We start from the raw sequence: 9,125 nt of genomic DNA on the forward strand, positions 1-9,125 counted from the left end.
CGCCCAGGACACTGCACCACTCGGGCAATGGGTTCTGAAGGAGATGCACACAGGACTGGAATGGTTCACTCTGTTTCTCTGTCCACATCTCCTGTCAGACCTGCTGACTTCCTCCAGCACTTTCTGACTTGATTTGGATATGAGTATAAGAGGTACAGTTAGTAACTTTGCAGATGACACCAAAATTGGAGGTGTAGTGGACAGTGAAGAAGGTTACCTTAGATTACAACAGGATCTTGACCAGATGGGCCAATGGGCTGAGAAATGGCAGATGGAGTTTAATTCAGATAAATGCAAGGTTCTGGATTTTGGGAAAGCAAATCTTAGCAGGACTTATACACTTAATAGTAAGGTCCAAGGGAGTGTTGATGAACAAAGAGACCTTGGAGTGCAGGTTCATAGCTCCTTGAAAGTGGAGTTGCAGGTAGATAGGATAGTGAAGAAGGTGCTTGGTATGCTTTCCAAATTGGTCAGAGTATTGAGTACAGGAGTTGGGAGGTCATGTTGCGGCTGTACACGACATCGTTAGGCCACTGTTGGAATATTGCGTGCAATTCTAGTCTCCTTCCAATTGGAAAGATGTTGTGAAACTTGAAAGGGTTCAGAAAAGATTTACAAGGATGTTGCCAGGATTGGAGGATTTGAGCTATCGGGAGAAGCTGAACAGGTTGGGGCTGTTTTCCCTGGAGTGACGGAGGTTGAGGGGTGACCTTATAGAGGTTTACAAAATCATTAGGGGTATGGAAAGGATAAATAGACAAAATCTTTTCCCTGGGGTGGGGGAGTCCAGAACTAGAGGGCATAGGTTTAGGGTGAGAGGGGAAAGATATGAAAAAGACCTAAGGGGCAATTTTTTCACGCACAGAGTGGTACACGTATGGAATGAGCTGCCAGTGGATGTGGTAGAGGCTGGTACAATTGCAACATTTAAAAGACATTTGGATGGGTATATGAATACGAAGGGTTTGGACGGATATGGACCGGGCGCTGGCGGGTGGGACTGGATTGGGTTGGGATATCTGGTCGCTATGGACGGGTTGGACCGAAGGCTCTGTATCCAGGCTGTACATCTCTATGATTCTAGTCTCAGGTTTTCAGCATCTGCATGAATCACCTTCAGGCCCCACCGCGTGACGTCACGCATCCACTGCGCATGCGTCCACATCCCCGGCCAAGATGGCGGCTGTTAACCTCCGAAATGCAAAACATTTACCCACAAGTTATTTTTCAAGGTGCTCTCTTCTCGCTGGAAGAGTTTATTCTCGGTCTGAATCCCTCTGTCCAGCTCCTGCAGCCTTACCGTCTGGAAAGCGCGTCTCTTCCCATTTCCCACGGAGACAAACCCGGCACTGCGGCTGCACCGCCCTCGGCTGTAGTGAGTATAGAGGGTATTCACCACCGCGGGGAATGCTGGGTAGGTACTCCGCCATTGAGGAGATTAACACAGAAGGTTAATTCTGTTCATTAATAACTTTCTCTTGCCTGTATTCCAATCTTCTGCTATCCAAATAATCTTTGGAAGAACAAAATTAACGTTTAGAAAAACATCTTAAAATTGGATGCATCTATCAAATCTCTCAAATCATCTCTACAACATAACCTTGTCATTAAAATACTAGATCTTTCAAATCATTTGGTTAATTCCCGTCCTGAACAGATGGTGTTAGATTTTGGAAACTCCTTTAACAGGTGGATGTTTAACACTCAAGCCAAGAGATACATTTGTTTATTCTGAATGTCTCTCAACATGTTTCTTTTGTCATCTCATTTTACAGAGTAGTGGAATTAATGAAAACTGAAGCATTTCTCTGATGCCAGTTCTGTGCTAACTTCTCAGCTACAAGCTCCAGCCAGAGAAGTTTATATTGAAGTACAATGACATTGATTCAGAGGTGAATATTTTTGAGCATTCATCTATAATTGAATAGTTAACTTGTTTTGCTGTGGTTCATTGGTTAGGCCCTGGTATGATCCCTTTACTGTGGATCTGAATCCATGCACATGCATTATTCTGTTCCATCCCTGTCCTCCATGACAATCTCTTTGCCATTGTCCAACCTGCGCTATCTTTAATAATGAGTATTTTAACTCACTGTGACAGTTTACTGTTATTTCTTCCAGTCAAATGAGGGTTTCATCATTGCAGGTGCCTGAGGTATGTGCTGTCAATTTATTCCACTCATATGTGTGGCCTCCCTCACAAACATCACTCAGACTCACTTTATGCTCCCTCTGACACACACTATTCCTTTCCCTGTTCGTAACAGCCAGCCTCCTCCACAGGCTTTCAAATTCTTGTGTCTGTGCAGCCCTCCCTATGTATTTCACCTTGGGTGAACATCAAAGCTGTCCTGATCTGTTTAAACTCCTCCAGCCACTCCATCTCTCCCTATCACTGTCACCTCCTCCGCACACTCCAACCCTCCCTATCACTGACACCTCCTCCACACACTCCAATCCTCCATATCACTGTCACTTCCTCCACACACTCCATCCCTCCCTATCACTGTAACCTCCTCCAAACACTCCAACCCTCCCTATCACTGTCACCTCCTACACACACTCCAACCATCCCTATCACTGTCACCTCGTCCACACACTCCAACCATCCCTATCACTGTCACTTCCTCCGCACACTCCATCCCTCCATATCACTGTCACCTCCTCCACACACTCCATTCCTTCTTATAACTGTAACCTCCTCCAAACACTCCAACCCTCCCTATCACTGTCACCACCTCCACACACTCCAACCCTCCCTATCACTGTCACCTCCTCCAAACACCCCAACACTCCCTATCACTGTCACCTCCTCCACACACTCCAACCCTCCCTATCACTGTCACCTCCTCCACACACTCCAACACTCCCTATCACTGTCACCTCCTCCAAACACTCCAACCCTCCCTATCGCTGTCACCTCCCCGAGTAACTCCAACCCTCCCTATCCCTATCCTCCAAACATGCCAACCCTCCCTATCACTGTCACCTCCTCCGGACACCCCAACCCTCCCTATCACTGTCACCTCCTCCAAACACTCCAACCCTCCCTATCACTGTCACCTCCTCCAAACAGACCATCCCTCCCTATCACTGTCACCTCCTCCAAACAGACCATCCCTCCCTATCACTGTCACCTCCTCCAAACACACCAACCCTCCCTATCACTGTCACCTCCTCCAAACACACCAACCCTCCCTATCACTGTCACCTCCTCCAAACACTCCATCCCTCCCTATCACTGTCACCTCCTCCAGACACTCCAACACTCCCTGTCACTGTCACCTTCTCCAGTCACTCTAAACCTTCCCTCCCAAAACTGCCTCTCACTGAACTTTGTTCAGTGATTCCAAACCGCCCACTCCCACCCTAATCGCTCCCACCGTCTCCTTCCCCCTCTGTCTCCTTCCTCCCGGCTCCTTCCCCCCCCCCCCCCCCGTCTCCTTCCCCCCCGTCTCCTTCTCCCCCCCATCGCCTTCTCCCCCCCTGTCGCCTTCACCCCCCCCCGTCGCCTTCACCCCCCCCCGTCGCCTTCACCCCCCCCCCGTCGCCTTCACCGCCCCCGTCGCCTTCACCCCCCCCGTCGCCTTCTCCCCCCCCGTCGCCTTCTCCCCCCCGTCGCCTTCTCCCCCCCCCGTCGCCTTCTCCCCCCCCCGTCGCCTTCTCCCCCCCCCGTCGCCTTCTCCCCCCCCCGTCGCCTTCTCCCCCCCCCGTCGCCTTCTCCCCCCCCCGTCGCCTTCTCCCCCCCCCGTCGCCTTCTCCCCCCCCCCGTTGCCTTCTCCCCCCCCGTCGCTTTCTCCCCCCCCCGTCGCCTTCTCCCCCCCCCGTCGCCTTCTCCCCCCCCGTCGCCTTCTCCCCCCCGTCGCCTTCTCCCCCCCCCGTCGCCTTCTCTCCCCCCCCCCCGTCGCCTTCCCCCCCCCCGTCGCCTTCTCCCCCCCCCCCGTCGCCTTCTCCCCCCCCCGTCGCCTTCTCCCCCCCCCGTCGCCTTCTCCCCCCCCCGTCGCCTTCTCCCCCCCCCGTCGCCTTCTCCCCCCCCCCGTCGCCTTCTCCCCCCCCCGTCGCCTTCTCCACCCCCCGTCGCCTTCTCCCCCCCCCGTCGCCTTCTCCCCCCCCGTCGCCTTCTCCCCCCCCATCGCCTTCTCCCCCCCCGTCGCCTTCTCCCCCCCCCCCCATCATCGTTTCCCCGATCCCCATTGTCACTCTCCGAACCCCCCCCCGCCCCTCATCGAACGCCCCCCGCCCCTCACCCGTCCTCTTCTGCCCCCTTCTGTCCCAACCCGTCCCCAGCTGTCCCCAGCAGACCTCATCTGTTCAATTCGGTCCCCACCCGGTCCCGTCCATCCCCGTCAGAGCCCATCTTTCCACACTAGTCCCCACCAGTTCCCCCTGGTCCCTGTCTGTTCCCATGTGTCCCATGTCCCCTTGTGTCCCCACCAGTCCGCATCTGTCCCCATTAGAATCATCTGTCCCCACCAGCCTCCGTGTCCCCACCAGTCCCCCATCAGTCCACATGTGTCCCCTCCAATCCCCCACTAGTCTCCATGTTCCCCCACCCGTCCCCATCAGAACCATTTGTCCCCCTCCTGTCTCCTTCTCTCCCTATCAGTCACCGCCAGTCGCCCTCTGTCCCCACCCGTCCCCATCAGTCGCCACAAGAACCATCCGTCTCCCTCTGTCTCCCTGTGTCCCCTTCTCTCCCCATCTGTCCCAGCAGTCTCCCTCTGTCCCCACCAGTCCCCATCATTCCCATTCTATCCCCATCAGTCCCCCTCTGTCCCCGTCAGTCGCCACCAATCCCTCTTTGTTCCCCCCTCCCCCCACTCTCCCCCCTCTCTCCCTTCTGTCGCCACCGGTCCAAACCTGTCTCCACCAGTCCCCATTAGGCCCCACCTGCCTCCACCAGGTCCCACCTGGCCCCCGCCTGTCGTCATCTGGCCCCCGCCTGTCGTCATCTGGCCCCCGCCTGTCGTCATCTGGCCCCCGCCTGTCGCCACCTGGCCCAACCTGGCCCTATTTGTCGCCACCGGTCCCCATCCGTCGCCACCAGGCCCCAGCCTTCACCACCAGGCCCCATCAGTCCCCATCTGTCGCCACCGCGCCCCATCTGTCGCCACCGCGCCCCATCTGTCGCCACCGCGCCCCATCTGTCGCCACCGCGCCCCATCTGTCGCCACCGCGCCCCATCTGTCGCCACCGCGCCCCATCTGTCGCCACCGCGCCCCATCTGTCGCCACCAGGACCCACCTCTCTGCAGCGGGTCCCACCAGGCCCCATCCGTCGCCAGCAGGCCCCATCTGTCACCACCGGTCCCCATCTGTCGCCACCAGGCCCAACCACGCCCCATCTGTCAACACCAGGCCCCATGTCACAACCAGGCCCAACCAGGCCCCATCCGTCGCCACCAGTCCCCATCACTCCCCAACTTTCACCACCAGTCCCCATCAGTCGCCACCGGGTCCCCATCAGTCGCCACCGGGTCCCCATCTGTCGCCACCGCGCCCCATCAGTCGCCACCGCGCCCCATCAGTCGCCACCGCGCCCCATCAGTCGCCACCGCGCCCCATCAGTCGCCACCGCGCCCCATCAGTCGCCACCGCGCCCCATCAGTCGCCACCGCGCCCCATCAGTCGCCACCGCGCCCCATCAGTCGCCACCGCGCCCCATCTGTCGCCACCGCGCCCCATCTGTCGCCACCAGGACCCACCTCTCTGCAGCGGGTCCCACCAGGCCCCATCCGTCGCCAGCAGGCCCCATCTGTCACCACCGGTCCCCATCTGTCGCCACCAGGCCCAACCACGCCCCATCTGTCAACACCAGGCCCCATGTCACAACCAGGCCCAACCAGGCCCCATCCGTCGCCACCAGTCCCCATCACTCCCCAACTTTCACCACCAGTCCCCATCAGTCGCCACCGGGTCCCCATCAGTCGCCACCGGGTCCCCATCAGTCGCCACCGGGTCCCCATCAGTCGCCACCGGGTCCCCATCAGTCGCCACCGGGTCCCCATCTGTCTCCACCATGTCCAACCACGTCCCACCTGTCGCCACCAGGACCCACCTGTCTCCACCAGGTCCCACCGGTCCCCACCTGTCTCCACCGGACCCCATCCATCGCCGCCGACCCTATCCGTTGCCACCGGTCCTCCACTGTTGCCAGCAGTCCCCATCTATGTCCACCAGTCCCCACCGGTCCCCATCTATCGCCACCAGGCCCCATCTGTCACCACCAGGCCACATCTGTCTCCACCAGTCGCCACCAAGAGCCATCTGCCGCCACCGGTCCCCGTCCGTCGCCACCGGTCCCCGTCCGTCGCCACCGGTCCCCATCCGTCGCCACCGGTCCCCGTCCATCGCCACCGGGCCCCACCTGGCGCCAACGGTCCGCATCTGTCCCCAACTATCACCACCGGTACTCATCTGTCTCCACCGGTCTCCATCTGTCGCCACCAGGCCCCATCTGTCGCCACCAGGCCCAACCAGGCCCTATTTGTCGCCACCGGTCCCCACCTGTCTCCACCAGGTCCCACCGGTCCCCGTCCGTCGCCACCGGTCCCCATCCGTCCCCACCGGGCCCTATCCGTCACGACCAAGTCCAACCAGGCCCCATCTGTCCCCACCAGGCCCCGTACGTCGCCACCGGGCCCCACCTGTCTCCACCAGGCCCCACTTGTCGCCACCACGACCCACCTGTCTCCACCGGGTCCCACCAGGCCCCACCTGTCGCCACCAGGCCCCACCTGTCGCCACCAGGCCCCACCTGTCGCCACCAGGCCCCACCTGTCGCCACCAGGCCCCACCTGTCGCCACCAGTCCCCATCAGTCGCCACAGGTCACCATTTGTCACCACCAGGCCCAACCACACCCCATCCGTCGCCACCACGCCTCATCCGTCGCCACCACGCCCAATCAGACGCCAGCGGTCGCCATCAGTCGTCATCGGGTCCCCATCTGTCGCCACCAGGCCCAACCACACCCCATCTGTCACCACCACGACCCACCTGTCGCCACCACGCCCCACCTGTCGCCACCACGCCCCACCTGTCGCCACCAGGCCCAACCACGCCCCACCTGCCGCCACCACGCCCCACCTGTCGCTACCAGGACCTACCTGTCTCCACCGTGTTCCACCGGTCCCCACCTGTCGCCACCAGGACCCAGCTGTCGCCACCAGGACCTACCTGTCTCCACCGGTCCCCATCCGTCGCAGGCAGTCCCCTTATGTCGCCACCAGTCCCCAACTGTTACCAGCTGTCCCATCTGTCTCCACCAGTCCCCACCGGTCCCCATCTATCGCCACCGGGCCCCATCTGTCACGACCAGGCCCCAACTTTCACCACCAGTCCCCATCTGCCACCATTCCCCGCCTATCGCCACCGGGCCCCACCTGTCTCCACAGGTTCCCACATATCGCCACCGGTCCCCACCTGTCCCCACCGGGCCCCACTTGTCTCCATCAGGCCCCATTTGTCGCCACCATGCCCACTAGGCCCCACTTGTCGCCACCATGCCCCACCTGTCTCCACCGGGCCCTATCCGTCGCCACCAGGCCCAACCAGGACCCACCTATCGCCACCAGGCCCCATCTGTCTCCATTTGTCGCCACCATGCCCCACCAGTCCCCACCGGGCCCCATCCGTCGCCACCAGGCCCAACCAGGACCCACCTGTCGCCACCAGGACCCGCCTGTCACCACCTGTCTCCACCAATCCCCAACTATCACCACCGGTCCCCATCCCTCGCCATCGGTCCCCATCTTTTGCCAGCAGTCCCCATCTGTCTCCACCAGTCCCTACCGGGCCCCATCTGTCGCCACCAGGCCCCACCTGTCATCGCCAGTTGTCTCCTGTCGCCACCAGGCCCCGTCGGTCGCCACCTGGCTCCATCCGTCGGCACCAGTCCCCATCAGTCGTCATTGGGTCCCCATCAGTCGTCATTGGGTCCCCATCAGTTGTCATTGGGTCCCCATCTGTCGCCACCGGTCCCCATCTGTCGCCACCGGTCCCCATCTGTCGCCAACGATCCCCATCTGTCGCCACCAGGCCCAACCACACCCCATCTGTCACCACCACGACCCACCTGTCGCCACCGGGTCCCACCGGTCCCCATCTGTCCCCAACTATCGCCACCAGTCGCCAACTAACACATCCAGTCCCCATCTGCCCCGGTCCCCGCCTGTCTCCACCGGGCCCCATCTTGTCACGACCAAGTCCAACGAGGCCCCGTCCGTCGCCACCAGGCCCCGTCCGTCGCCACCAGGCCCCGTCCGTCGCCACCAGGCCCCGTCCGTCGCCAACGGTCCTCATCAGTCGCCATCGGGTCCCAATCAGTCCCCATCCGTCGCCACCGGACCCCATCCGTCGCCACCGGACCCCATCCTTCGCCACCGGACCCCATCCGTCGCCACCGGTCCCCAACTGTTGCCAGCAGTCCCCATCTATCTCCACCAGTCCCCACCGGTCCCCATCTATAGCCACCAGGCCCAATCTGTCACGACCAGGCCCAACCAGGCCCCATCTGTCGCCACCCAGGCATCATCTGTCACCACCTGGCCCCGTCCGTCGCCACCTGGCCCCGTCCGTCGCCACCAGTTGCCACCAAGACCCACCTGTCGCCACCAGGTCCCATCAGGCGCCACCAGGCCCAACCAGAACCCACCTGTGTCCACCAGTCCCCATCCGTCGCCGCAGTCCCCACCAATCCCTACCGGGCCCCATCTGTCACGACGAGTTCCAACCAGGCCCCATCTGTCGCCACCAGGCCACACCTGTCATCAACTGTCGTCTCCTGTCGCCACCAGGCCCCGTCCGTCGCCACCGGTCCCCATCAGTCGTCATCGGGTCCCTATCTGTCGCCAACGATCCCCATCTGTCGCCACCTCGACCCACCTGTCACCAAAAGGACCCTCCTGTCTCCACCAGGCCCCACCTGTCTCCACCGGGCCCCATCCGTCGCCACCAGGCCCAACCAGGCCCCATCTGTCTCCACCGGTCCCCCCTTGTCTCCACCGGTCCCCCCTTGTCTCCACCGGTCCCCCCTTGTCTCCACCGGTCCCCCCTTGTCTCCACCGGTCCCCCCTTGTCTCCACCGGTCCCCCCTTGTCTCCACCGGTCCCCCCTTGACTCCACC

At 60.8% G+C, this 9,125-nt stretch overlaps 1 long non-coding RNA gene across 1 annotated transcript; it reads left to right on the forward strand.

The window, feature by feature from the left end:
- Positions 1–1,279: 1,279 nt before the first annotated feature.
- On the forward strand, positions 1,280–2,093 carry LOC148137523 (uncharacterized). The gene is made up of 2 exons (XR_015754289.1): positions 1,280–1,375; positions 1,776–2,093. It is a non-coding gene; the product is annotated as an uncharacterized LOC148137523 (long non-coding RNA).
- The last annotated feature ends 7,032 nt before the right edge of the window (positions 2,094–9,125 follow it).

The sequence above is a fragment of the Chiloscyllium plagiosum genome, unplaced genomic scaffold (genome assembly GCF_037043375.1).
Source record: "Chiloscyllium plagiosum isolate Xiang-an unplaced genomic scaffold, Cpla_swu_hap1 HiC_scaffold_43, whole genome shotgun sequence".
Taxonomy (NCBI): domain Eukaryota; kingdom Metazoa; phylum Chordata; class Chondrichthyes; order Orectolobiformes; family Hemiscylliidae; genus Chiloscyllium; species Chiloscyllium plagiosum.